This window comes from Loxodonta africana, chromosome 15 (genome assembly GCF_030014295.1).
Source record: "Loxodonta africana isolate mLoxAfr1 chromosome 15, mLoxAfr1.hap2, whole genome shotgun sequence".
Lineage (NCBI taxonomy): Eukaryota > Metazoa > Chordata > Mammalia > Proboscidea > Elephantidae > Loxodonta > Loxodonta africana.
The window spans coordinates 2,574,585-2,588,236 of record NC_087356.1 but is presented as its reverse complement, the minus strand read 5'-3'; positions in this window follow the sequence as shown (position 1 = coordinate 2,588,236).

Here is a 13,652-nt window from a genome sequence, read left to right as displayed (position 1 = left end):
CGGGGTTTAAGGTGGAGCGGAGCAGGAGCAGGGAGCGGCGGCGGGCGCCCGACCTTAAGGTGGAGCGGCGCAGGAGCGGGGAGCCGCGGCGGACGCCCGGGTTTAAGGTGGAACGGCGCTGGAGCAGGGCAGGCGTGGAGGGCTCCCGGGTTTAAGGTGGAGCGGCGCAGGAGCAGGGAGCCGTGGCGGGTGCCCGACCTTAAGGTGGAACGGCGCTGGAGAAAGGCAGGCGTGGAGGGCTCCCGGGTTTAAGGTGGAGCGGCGCAGAAGCGGGGAGCCGCGGCGGGCCCCCGACCTTAAGGTGGAGCGGCGCAGGAGCGGGGAGCAGCGGCGGGCGCCCGCCCCGCCTCTCCTGTCTCGCCCGGGTTTCTAGAAGCGTCCGCGTGGGTCCTGCTCCCCTAGGCCTAGGCCGGACCTGGTCTTCTGGCGGCGGTCTTCCTGTTCCGCATCCTCTCCCCGTCCTTAGTGTTTGTCTTTTGCCCCTTCTGCAGAAGTCCGGAGCTGGAGCGGGGACCCTTCTCCGCAGGAAACTCAGAAGCAACAAACCGTAGGGCTTGTGCAAGAACAGTGCTCCCTGATGAAAAATAGGGAACCCGAGGACTCGAACCAAGGGAGGCCTTAAAGGCACGGGATCGCACTCCCCCTCTTGGGTACCTTTTCTGCACCCCCCCACCCCGTCTTTTTTTTTTTTTTTGGCTGACCTTGCCCCAAGGCCAGAAGTAGGTTCCCCACCCAGCCCTGAGGCTTTCCGCCTGGTTGCTAGGTGTGTAGGGGGAATGTGGGGAACTCAGGTTATAAGGGGCGGTGGTGGCGCAGCGGTAGAATGCAGACCCTAATGCCATGCCCGGCACCTCGTGCGCAGCCACCCCTCTGCCGGTGGTGGAGGCTCGCGTAAGATGACGAAGAGGTTTGAGCAGAGCTTTCTGAACCAAGACTAGGAAGAAAGGCCTGGTAACCTGCCAGTGAAAACCCTGTGGATCACAAAGGTCCAAGGCAGTTGTGCATGGGGTCCCCATGACCGGGGCCAACTAGATGGCAGCGAGCAACAGCAAAGGACATTACAGAATGTGCCCTCTACCAGGAGTGCCAGGGTCTGCCTAGCTTATCCCCTGTCGTTTGTTTATCCATTAAGGACACAGGTATTTATTGAGCGCCTACTGTGTGCCAGACTCACCTATGATGTCATCGTCAAGTCAGTTCCGTAGCGACTCCATGAGTGTCAGAACAGAGCTGTGCTCCATAGCGTTCCAATGGCTGCTGTTTTGAAAATAGATCACCAGCTCTTTCTTCTGAGGCACCTCTAGGTAGACTCGAAGTTTCAACTTGTCTGTAAGCAGCTGAGCTGTTAACCATTTGCATCACACAGGGGTTTCAACACGTATGTTATATTTATTTATAAGAGGTGGGTATTGTTGTCTCCATTTTACAGATAAGAAAACTGAGCCTAGGCACAAATCCCAATCCTCCTAGATTGTCGTTTGAAGAGCAGCCTTGTGTGACTTTGATTAGGCAAGTTGGAGCCTCTCTCAGCCTCAGTTTCTTCATGGGAGTAAGAATGGTAATACAGCACCACCTCACTAGCTTGTGGAATCCTGGTGAAGCAGTGGTTAAGAACTCAGGCTGCTAACCAAAAGGTTGGCAGTTCAAATGCACCAGCTGCTCCTCGGAAACTCTACGGGGCAATTCTAGTCTGTCCTTTAGGGTCGCTATGAGCCATGTTTTGGTCACTAGCTTGTGGGAACAGTTGGTCTGGATGGTGAACACTGACAAATCTTTGTGAACGTTCTCTGGCTATGCAGGAGTTGCTGTTGTTGCCTGCCCTTCCAGGACCAGGGTCCCTAACCCCAAATCGTGGTGGTGACTGGCCAGCTGGGGCAGCGGCATGTGGAAATGAGCTGAGAGGCGTGGCAGCAGGCCTAGTCCTGAAATGACTGCTTCCTGGGCAGCCCTGCCAGGGTGTCAGTCCTCAACTATGAGATGAGCGCCAAGCAGTCAGGTTGTGTGGGGAAGACTGCAGCTGCCCCCCACCCCCGCCACACCAGCCCGCCTGCTGGGGGAAGGAGACCACAAACAGCCTTATAACCATTGAGGAGCAGTGCTGAGGGGTGTGTCGGGCACTAGTCTGACCACCGGGTCTTGAAGCAAGTTTCTTCCTAGCCCTGAAGACACTGACACACTTGACTCTCTCCCTGCACAACACTGGTGTTTATTTTTATCTTGGTATACTGTTTGCTAATAAAAGCAACAATCCATACCAGCCAAGAAGAGTCTAAACAAAGAAAAACAATTACACAGCATCCTGGAGAGGAGGCGTGTGGCAGAGAGGCCACCCTGAAGAAGTTCCCTGCAGGCGCCTCACTATTCCACAGTCAGTGTCCAGGAGCCCTGGAGGTACAGTGGTTAAGAGCTGACTGCTAACCAAAACGTGGGCAGTTCGAAACCACCAGCCGCTTGGAAGCCCTAGGGGGCAGTTGCACTCTGTTGCTATGAGTTGGAATCCATTCAACAGTAGTGGTAAAGCAGAGGGTCAGCGAAGCAGAGGAAGACCCTCAACAGGATAGAGCTGCATAGTGGCTGCAACAGTGGGCTCAAGCATAACAATGATTGTGAGGGTGGGGCAGGACCGGGCGGTGGCCAGGTTTTTTAGAGAACACCTGCACATTTTGGGTTTGGTTTTGGGTTTTTTTTTTGCACATTTTAGCACTAGTGTGTGTCTCCATCCTACTTGGGTCACAGTCTTGTTCTTTCCCTCCCCTTCCCTCTGGAGGGAGAAAATTCAGGGAAGGATGATGGGGGAAGAAGTGAGGTTGAGGGGGAGGTCACCTAGAACTAAGCAAGACCATATCTGGACCCTCTGGGCCAGTGCTGAGAAAAGAAAGGAGGGTGGGTGGAGGTGAGCACTGAGAGGCTCAGGCTGAAAAGACTTGAGCGAGTCCGGCAGAGCAGGAAGTGTTGTGGATTGAATTGTGACCCCCCAAAGTGTGCACTGGAATCCTAACCCCTACAAGTGTGGGTGTAATCCCATTTGGAATTAGGGTTCTCTTTGTTGTGTTAATGAGGCCATCCAGTGTAGGGTGCGTGTCTTAAACCTAATCACTTTTGAGATAGAAGAGCAGATAAGGCTGCTGATAGGGGAAGATAAAAGCCAGGGAACCGAGGAATGCCTGGGGAGAGAGAAGCTGAGACAAGGCTTTTCCCCCAGAGGGGACAGAAATAGGGCTGGTGCCCTGAATTCAGACTTCTACCCTCCTAACCTTGAGGAAGAAACCCTGGTGGTGTAGTTGTTAAGTGCTACAGCTGCTAACCAAAGGGTCGGCAGGTCGAATCCGCCAGGCTTTCCTTGGAAACTCTGTGGGGCAGTTCTACTCTGCCCTATGGGATCATTATGAGTCAGAATTGACTTCGACGGCACTGGGTTTTAACCTTGAGAAAATACATTTCTGTTCCTCAAAGCCACCCACTTGCAGTATTTCAGTTATAGCAGCACTAAGAAACTGAGACGGGAAGCCTCTTATTTAGGGTTTTAGAGATCTGACAATCTGTCAAGGCAAGCCTGCCAAGGAAAGCCCCTATAGCGCCAGGAGCCCTCAGGAGTCCCGGGCAGCACCTGGTCTAAGCGGGGCGGGGGCGGGGGCAGAGCCTAGGACTGAGCCTACCCCCTATGCTGCCTGCTCTGCTGGCGTTAGTGTACCCTGTGCCTCAGTTTGGCTGCACCAAGAGGTCTTCCTTCTGCCGCCCAAAACGCGTACACCCGTTCTTATTTTAAGAGATTAACTATTAATCAGTAGAAGAAAAAAAAAAAAAAGAACAAGATAACAAACACTGAATAGTTACAAAGGCTCAAGAACAAAGTTTTTACAGTCATTGTCCCTGATCCCTGAACTCTTTTCTTTGTTGATAGAAGGAAAAAGTTCATAGCAAAATGTCATGAGCTCCATGTTCTACTTCCCACTCATGGCAACCCCACGTGTTGCAGAGTACATTACAGGCCACGGGACCTTCAAGGCTCTGACGTTTCTGAAGCAGATCTCCAGGACTTTCTTCCAAGGCACTTCTAGGTCAGTTGGAACCATCAACCTTTCGGTTAGTAGTTGAGTGCTTAACTATTGGCGCCATCAAAGGGACCCCTTCCTTTACTACCTGAGTAAATGTGGGCATCTCTATTTTTAGGGAGGAGATCAAGAGACTCCTTGCACTTGTGTCAAAAGAACTAAATGGGTTGGTACTCGAAGTTACTGTAACGGCAGTTCCAGGCCTGCTTGGCGTGGCCATAGAGACAGGAAATGGGTGAAAGCGAAAGAAGAAGCTTTATATGGTTGCCAAGGAAAGGAGCACACTGGGACTTGTGTCGCCAAGATGGCTCCCAGAATAGCTCAAGGGGGTTATATGGGTGACGTAAATTGGGTCTGGGGTCTTCAGGAATGCCTCGACTTGGAGCCAGCTTGCTGATCAGTCTCGCCCGAACAGTGTCCCAGGGCAGTCTGGCCTTTCTGCACTTGTTCAGCCTACAAAGGGGGGTGGGGAACCTCCCAAACCGGATCTTAGGCTCGGACCCTTGGCCTTCCCCCAATCTTGGGCTGCTAAACTTTGGTTCCGTCCGGTGCGAGAAGAGTTCTGGGGTCACCCAGGAGACGGAGTTGCTGGTTGTGCACACGTTTTTCCTCAGGTTGGCCAGAAGCAAGAAGCATACCTAAGTAAGGAGATAGCTTAAAGATGGGGAGCTCCTTCCTGTGTCACAGAAGATGGCGGGCACAGCTCTTGGCCGATTCAAGACAGTGGGCGGGCTGCTATCTCAGCACTGTTCCCTAAATGGTAGTTTCTTTTCTTTCCCTCAGGCCAGGACCTTCACGTTATATTTCATTCATGTATTTTTGCATATTTACTGGGTTTATCAAATGTCAAAAGTCATATGCATTTATTGCGACCAATTCAAATAACGCGGAAGGCATAAAGTAGAAAACAGAAGTCTCCCCTCCTGCTTCCAGAGCCTAGAGATTGTTTTCATAAAATGTTCTGCAACCATCTGCCCTCTTCATTTTCCTCCCTTCCCGACTCTGGACTGGAGGCCGTTTCCAACTAGGTTGAGAGTCCCTCACGAGGGCGAATACTGTGTCGTCATCATCTTTGCATCCAGAGTGCTTAGCAGTCCATATATATCTGTGTGACAGAATTCTACCTTAAAAAGGAGGTGGGGAATATACTGCTGGGGACCAGGGCTGGGAAATAAGGAGAGTATTTAGCCAGTGACTTTTTGTATTTTTTATATATAAAATTACAACTGAGAAAACTTTCACGAGACTATATTTACCCCACTCGTGATATAATTTCTGTTCTATTTCTTAATAATAATAAAGCTGGTCTTGACCCAGCTAAATTCATTTCTTGCCTGATCCATAGTTTGAGAAGTACTGGTCTTCTGTGGTGCTCACGTGCATTCAACTGGGATTCCCTTTGGAGGAGCCCCACAAGGACTGGTGGGAATTAGAATGCTTTTTAGAATGCTTTCTATGTAAATGACACCCACATCCCAGTACCTGGCACAATCCACACGTGGCAATAAATCAGGTGAATCAGGAAGTAAGTTCCTGGTGGATGAACTTTACTGAGGTAAGTTCCTAATCCCAGCCCTACCCTGAAAGGGAGACAGCCTTGAGATCTTCATACCCAAGTGTCCTGGACCCTGCACTTACATCCTGAACCATTGCCAAGGCACCAAATCGCCTGTAGAGCTTTCAGCAACCAGCTCACTGGGCCTCAGGGCCTTCATCGTTAACATCCGGGACCGGATTAGATAATGAAGTTCTATTCCAGGTTAAGTTCTCAGCTGTGTGATGCCTGTTGGGCAACGGAGGAAGGAATCACAGCTGGTGTCTGTAAGGTAAACGCAATATCGGATGGAGCGGGCATCTGTTGTTTTGATCTGTCCAGATTCCTGTCCCCTTCTTCCAGTAATGGCACTTCCCCTTCCTCTGGGACCTCCTCTACTTCCATGGGTTCAGCCAGGGGTGCACAAGTGGCCAGGCCTGGATGAAACACCCCAGGTCACAACAATGGACCCAGGGAGGGCAGAGAACCAAGTAGGGTCACTCAGGGATTTTACGTGGGGTTTTTTGAGGAGTGGGGGATCAGTGGTATCACTAGGGGGGTTTGGGGGTGCAGACCACACCAGGTGACGCTATCAGAGGGGGTGACATTTTGTGCAGCGTTTCAGCATAAATTTATTATTTTAAATAAAAATATCCCTGTAGTTAGTTACAACAACAAAAACATTTTTTCTAAGCCCAGCTTAGGTGTATCAATATACCTACAAGGCTAAAACTACTTTTTGAGCCTTCCTGGTAGTGCAGTGGTTAAGCATTTGGCTGCTAACCAAGAGGTCAGCAATTCTCATCCACCATCCGCTCCTTGGAAGCCCTGTGGGGCAGTTCTGCTCTATCCTGTGGGGTCACTATGAGTTGAATTGACTCGATAGCACCGGGATTGGCTTGGTTTTAATGCACTCTGGTCAGAGCGGTCATTGTCACCCAGTTACAATCATGCTTCCAATCACGTGGCTTTGTCTGCGCTCCAAGCACCTGCCGTTTTCATTGCGGCCAGTGTTTTTATAGTCACTTACTTTGTCAAACTTTCTGGTGTTTGAACTACAACATTGTGGTAATTATTATTTGTGAACCTGTATCAATAACTTTTTTGAGAATGAAGTAGTAATTAAAGAAAAGGAGAAAAATCAAAAAAGGTTTCTGGTCAGTTACTGATAACGTAAGTAATGGTATAATTCAATGTAGAAAAATTTTATAAAACGGTTTTGTTGTTAGTATTCATATAATCTAAGAAATATTACATTTAAGCAATTTACAACTCTATCACATATTAGTCTATGATTAAAATTAGTAGCATTAGTACAAAAAACATTACTAAGGATTTTATGAGGTCTGGTATGGGAGGTGACACCCACCCTAGGGACGCCACTGCGGGGCATGTCCCTGAATGGAGATTATAGAAGCCTCAAGCTCCGGCTGCTGTGACCCCTCTCTCTGCTTTTGGCATCACCACATCATATGGGGGCCACCGTTATTAACCTCCTTTCACAGATAAGACAGTGGAGACCTGGGAAGGTTAAGAAACCTGCTCAGGATCACAGAAAAATGGATTCCTGTACTCTTCAAATCTGTCTTGACTTCAAACCATCTCAACCCCTGCTGCCTGCTAAGTGCTGTGCTTAAAGGAGCGTATTTTATTTGTAGCCAGTTTACTGAGGACGTCTCAATCTCTACCTGACGTGATTTTATTTATTTTCAAGGCTTTTAACCAATTTCTGTCAAGCGCCTCTTTCCCAGCCCTTCTTCAGGTGTTGGACACATAGCTTTAGTGTAGCTTTTAGTATTAAAAGTCCAGTCCAGTCTGTTTAAAAACTGCCATGTCATCTCTGATTTATGTCACCCGCATCCCCTCCCTATCAGCCTTCCCCAGGCTTGGGGTCCAGTTTCTGCTCCAGGAAGTTGGAGAGGGGAGGGGCCTTGGTCAGCCTTTCATTCCTCTAGCCACCTCAGCTGGTGGCCATGGGGGCATATGCTGGTGTGTATGTGCATGTATGTGGCTGAGGGGTCATTGTTGGTTCTGGGATACTCACTCCTTCCTTTTCGGGACCTGACTCCTCTAGTGTTGGTGCCTGGTGGTCGGGAGAGAGCAAGAAGGGTAAATTCTCTTTGCTTAACCCCTCACAGTTTAACCCCCACCTTTTCATGGCTTCTGTTTGACTGAGTGCACCTTAGTTTCTTGTACTGGGCGGTTTAGCTCAGCCCCTGTCAGGATGCCCTTGCCCCCAGGCCCTTGCTGTTGGGGTACCCTTTGCCTGGTAGGCAGCCCTCTTGGGTGAGATCACCCAGGGTTGCAGAAACCACCCCAAGGCTGGCCCCTGTCTGTGGCCCAGGTTTCTCTCCAATTCCTTCCTCCTTTTGCTGTAGGAGTCATGTGGGCAGAACAGCAAGTCTGCTGGCTGAGTAAAGTCCTGATCATGGTGTAAGGTGCTAATCTTCCTTCCCAGAGGAACCCCAAAACATTTCTTGGAGTACCCCTTCACTTGACTTTGGGAAGTGTGTCAGTTAACTATTGCTGCATAACAAATTACCCCCAAAACTCACTGGCTTAAACCATCAAACATTCATTATGTCATTGTGTTTGTAGGTCAGGAGCAGTTGAGCTGCGATTAAGGAGATAATATTGGAGCCATGATTCCCTGTGCTGAAATGTGACCCAGCTGGAGCTGGACTCACAAGGACACATCAGCTGGGTCCTGAAGTATAAAGACAATAGCCAGGACAATCTTGGAAAACATCTTTTAGGGAAACTTTCACGTAAACAAATCGTAAAACAGCACAAATGACCCACATACTTTCGACTCTTATCTTTTTCTGTTAGCATTTAGTGACTAGTAAGATTCTTTGGGCCCCTGAAGACCCTCCTGGCTGTCCTTACTGAAACCTGTACCAAGGATTGTTAAGAAACACAGTTCGAAAGGTAGGATGACAGTTTCTAGCCAATCTGTAAAAAGGCCAGGCTTTCAATGGTCTTGGCCATTTGTAATGTTAATATGTACTGATGACTGTAACATTCCTTAGACTGGCGGACATGGCTGTGGCAGCCTGCTTGTCGTTTTCCCTCTCTTGCTTATTCTGGAATATCCCTTGGACTGGGGCAGACATGGCCTTGGCAGCATGTTTGTCCATTTCCTACTTTTGCCTCTTTGAACATGTGCCAAATAAAATCTTTCTTTTTTCTTTTCTAAACTTTGTGATGTTTTTACCCTAGAACAGCCGTGTGTGGTTCTGACTCAAGGTCTCCCATGAGTTGCAGTCAAGATGTTGGCTGAGACTGCAGCCATCTGAAGGCTTGATGGTGCTGGAGATCCCCTTCCAAGCTCACTCACATGGCTGTTGGCAGTAGGTCTCAGTTATTGGCTGTGTGGACCTGTCCATTGGACTGCTCACAACGGGGTAGCTGGCCATCCCCAGGGTGAGTGATTCAAGAGAGAGAAAGACCACAGTGTCTTCTGTGACCTAGCCTCAGAAGTGGCATACTACCACGTCTTCCTAATACACTGTGGGAGGGGGCTACACAGGGTATAAACAGCAAGAGGCAGGGATCACTGTGGGATGGGGCTGCGCAGGGCATAAACAGCAGGGGGCAGGGATCACTGTGGGAGGGGGCTACACAGGGTATAAACAGCAGGGGTCAGGGATCACTGTGGGAGGGGGCTACACAGGGTATAAGCAGCAGGGGGCAGGGATCACTATGGGAGGGGGCTACACAGGGTATAAACAGCAGGGGGCAGGGATCGCTGGGAGCCATCTTGGAGGCTGGCTATCACAGGAACTGAGGGAAAATCCTTTTTATTAAGCACTGATCAACTGATAACTGCTTTTTACTTCTTACCTCATTTTAATCTTTATAGTAATTCTGTGAGGTAGGTATTATTGTTATTATTCCCCTTTTGCAGTTAGGAAAACTGAGTCCCAAAAAGATTTAAATAACTTCCCCAAGGTCATAGGCAAGGGCAACAGGGCCAAGTTTTGAAACCCAAACCTCTCTACCTTGAATACATTGTAAGGTGGCATTTTCATTGAGAAATAAATGATAAAGCAAGAGACATTATAAAAGTCTTCGAGATAGAAGATAGAGATTCTTATTGACAAACAGCCATGGATGAGCCTAAGAGAACACAACTCTAGCTGAGTAACAAAATACTGACTGGAGGACAGTTTAAAGATATACAACCATGTTTTGGAGTTGGGATCCTTACACATTATTCCTCAGTTTTAATCCATTCATGTTTAGTCTAGCTCAGAGGCTTGACCTCCTGGCTTCCCCCAGAGCCAGCAAGTTTCCATCTGACTTTGGGAAGTAGCCATCATTAGACTGGCCCTGGACTTTGGGCCAGGTTGACTTCAGATGCCCTGGAATGTTTTCCTTTGACCCCATGGCTTCCACTTATCCTGAGCACCTCCCTTTTCTTGCAGGGGTGTGCTCTGCCTGGGCACACAACGGATGTTTTGCAACCTCATCCACACCCATACCTGGCTTCTGCTGTTGTTGCTGTAGCTCAGCTGTGTCCTTAGTTGCTGTCAACATAGGCTTCAACTCAGGTGACCTTATGTATAACAGAACAAAACATTGCCACATCCTGTGCCATCTTCATGATCATTGGTATGTTTGCATCCATTGTTGCAGCCACTGTGTATTTTGAGTGCCTTCCAACCTATGGGGCTCATCTCCTAGCAGGATATCAGATACCATTCTGCGGTGATCCATAAGGATTTCCCTGGCTAATTTTCGGAAGTAGATCTTGAGGCCTTTCTTCCAGGTCTATTTTAGTCTGGAAGCTCTACTAAAACCTGTCCACCATGGGTGACCCTACTGGTATTAGAAATACCAGTGGCACGGCTTCCAGCATCACAGTAACAAGGAAGCCACCACAGTAAAACAAACTGATAGACAGGTGGAGCTCAGTGATACCCATGCATTCTCCCACTCTCCCAGCTCTTGGAGAGTTCGAGGCTCCTCTATCTGTCTTCCACAGGCAGAAGGAGAATGAGCAAGGTGATACCACTAGAGCCTTTCCTTAGCTGTTTGATCCTTGAAGCTGCAGGTTATGATAGCTCTCACTTTAAAACCCTAGTGATGGGATTTGCACACTACACACTTCCACTCCAGATCCCTTGTGTTATTGCCAAATCAGCCAGTGGTGTCTTCTCCATTTATTGACCTGCTTTTCACAAAGGAACCTAACCCACTTTTGCAGAACACATTTCAGAATGTGATTAGGCAGGCCATAAGGAAGCTTTACAAACAATAATACAGCCAGACCTGTGAGAGCCGGAACTCAGAATTCCCTGGACTGCCTTGTTCTTCCGGGTCTTACAAGTTTTCTGCCTTTGACACAGTGCAGTCTTACCATTTTTCTATCACTCATTTGAGCAGAAAATACTCGAATTTTCCTTCTCTACACAGCTTCCGATTTTTGTAGGTTTTACTGTAGAATTCATTAGAATCTAGGACTTGAATCCTTCACACATTCTTTCATTCACGTGCTTCAGCAATCCAGTGAGGTAGGTTACATCTTACCCATTTTACAGATGGAGAATTTGAAGTTTAGAGAGATTAAGTAATTTGCCGAGGAGATCTGGGTTTTGGAAAGGTATGTGTTTTCATCTCAACTGGAATATGCTAGAGTTCCCTCCCTTCCCATTCTGCTATCTTGGTAAATCTTATCCCCAGCTCTAGGACAAGCAGGCATTCTCTATCCCTGGGGCAGCCCCTAGGAATAGAGAATCCCTTTCATGGAGCCACCACAAATCTGAGGTCTTGTCCTGAGGATACTGATTTTTTTTTTTAACCAATGCAGTGATGGGTAAGCAGATTGGGGAGGGCGAGGCACATTGACTAAACTAGCAAGTAACTAAGTAATAAGCCCAAATGTTGTTGTTAGGTGCCACCCCGTGTAACCAATCCTGTTCATCCTCACAATCCTTGCCGTGCTTGAGCTCATTGTTGCGGCCATTGTGTCAACCTATTTCACTGAGGTTCTCCCTCTTTTTTGCTGACCCTCTACTTTACCAAGCGTGATGTCTTTCTACAGAGACTGATCCCTCCTGAAAACGTGTCCAAATTTCATGAGACGTAGTCTCTCCATCCTTGCTTCTAAGGAGCATTCTGTTTGTACTTCTTCCAAGACAGATTTGTTCCTTCTTTTGATAGTCTATTTTTTTATGAGTCAGAATTGACTCGAGGGCAGTGGGTTTGGTTTTTTTTTTCTTTTTGGTTTTGGTAGTCCATGATATATTCAGTACCCTTCACCAACACCATAGTTCAAAGGCTTCAATTCTTCTTCAGTCTTCCTTGTCCAGCTTTCGCATGCATATGAGGCGGATGAAAACACCATGCCTTAGGTCAGGGGCACCTTAGTCTTCATCTTTTGCTTTTTAACACTTTAAAGAGGTCTTTCGCAGCAGATTTGCCTAATGCAATGCGTCCTTTGATTTCTTGACTGCTGCTTCCATGGGTGTTGATTGTGGAGCCAAGTAAAATGAGATCCTTGACAACTTCAATCTTTTCCTTGTTTGTCATGATGTTGCTTATTGGTCCAGTTGTGAGGATTTTCATTTTCTTTATGTTAAGATGTGATCCATACTGGAGGCCATGGTCTTTGATCTTCATCAGTAAGTGCTTCATATTAATTACTTAGTTTATACTGAGGAACCGAACTGCTAAGAGGGCTAGAATGTCAGGGTGGGAATCTTTATGGATATGTTGGAAGAGTAGGCTTGATTTGAATAAAGAGGGGACCCAGCCTAGGATACCTAGGAACACCCTGCCTTGGACAGAATTGATACGCGCTGACGTATTTTCATCCCGTAGCTGTTCTTTTTCTAGGTTGCAGACTCTTCTCTCTTTAGTTATGACAACTATGTGAGATGGGTCGCAATGAACTTTACTGGATTATAGTTAATTACAGTTTTCATTTTCTCGAGGAAATTTAGAAAACACCACGAATGCATACCCCTAATCATCTCCAAGGGAGATTGTTAAAAGCTTTTTACTAAAAGCTTTTTATTATAGCAACTCTCAAAAGTACATAAAGCTAGAGGAAGCCGTAGGAATCCCCACGTACCATCCCCCAGCTTTAAGTCATCGCCTCCCTGCTCTTTTTCCCTTTAGCCTACCCTCCCTCACAACACACAAACAATCCCTCCCTCCCACCCGAGTATTTTAAAGCAAATCTTCAAGGGGAATGTTTTAAAATCTCATCTTCAAATTCAGGTGCTGTACCTTATTTGGAAGGAGCCCTGGTGGCACAGCGATTAAACGCTCAGCTGCTAACAAAAAGGTTGGCAGTTCAAACCCAACAAGTAACTCCACAGGAGAAAGACCTGGCGATCTGCTCCCATAAAGATTATAGCCCAGAAAACCCTATAGGGCAGTTCTACTAGTGTCACAAGGGGTTGTTGTGAGTTGAAATTGACTCCACAGCACCCAACAACCACCACCCTGTTTGGAATCTATGAACTGAATCTGAATGTCCTATTCTTAAAATGGAAGAAGCCCTGGCCACGCAGTGGTCAAAGCACTTGGCTACTAATCAAAAGATTGGTGGTTTGAACACACCAGCCGCTCCGTAGGAGAAAGATACGGCAGCCTGCTTCCATTAAAAATTACAGCCTCGGAAACCCTCTGGAGCAGTTCTACTCTGTCCTATAAGGTCACTATGAATCCAAATAGACTAGATGGCAACCAAACCCACTGCTGTTGAGTCGATTCTGACTCATAGCGACCCTATGGATGGCAACAGGAGTCTCAAAATGGACATAATGTCTGCTTTTCCCAAGTAATGGTCTGGTTGAAATTAGATACTGGATGTCAGAGGGTGCGGTTCTGAAAATTGGCTGCCTATCAGATTCTCCTGGAGGAGCTTTTCAAAACCAAATACCAGGAACCTCCCCCAGACCTATTGAATCACCTATCTAAGGGTGGGGCCCAGACATCTGTGTATTTCCAAATCAGCCCAACCTATTCTATTGTGGCTTGTCGGGGCGAGGGGGCAACATTCAGAAGTCACTGCTGGGAGGTATTTGGCCAGTTCCTGTTAAAGCTACTGT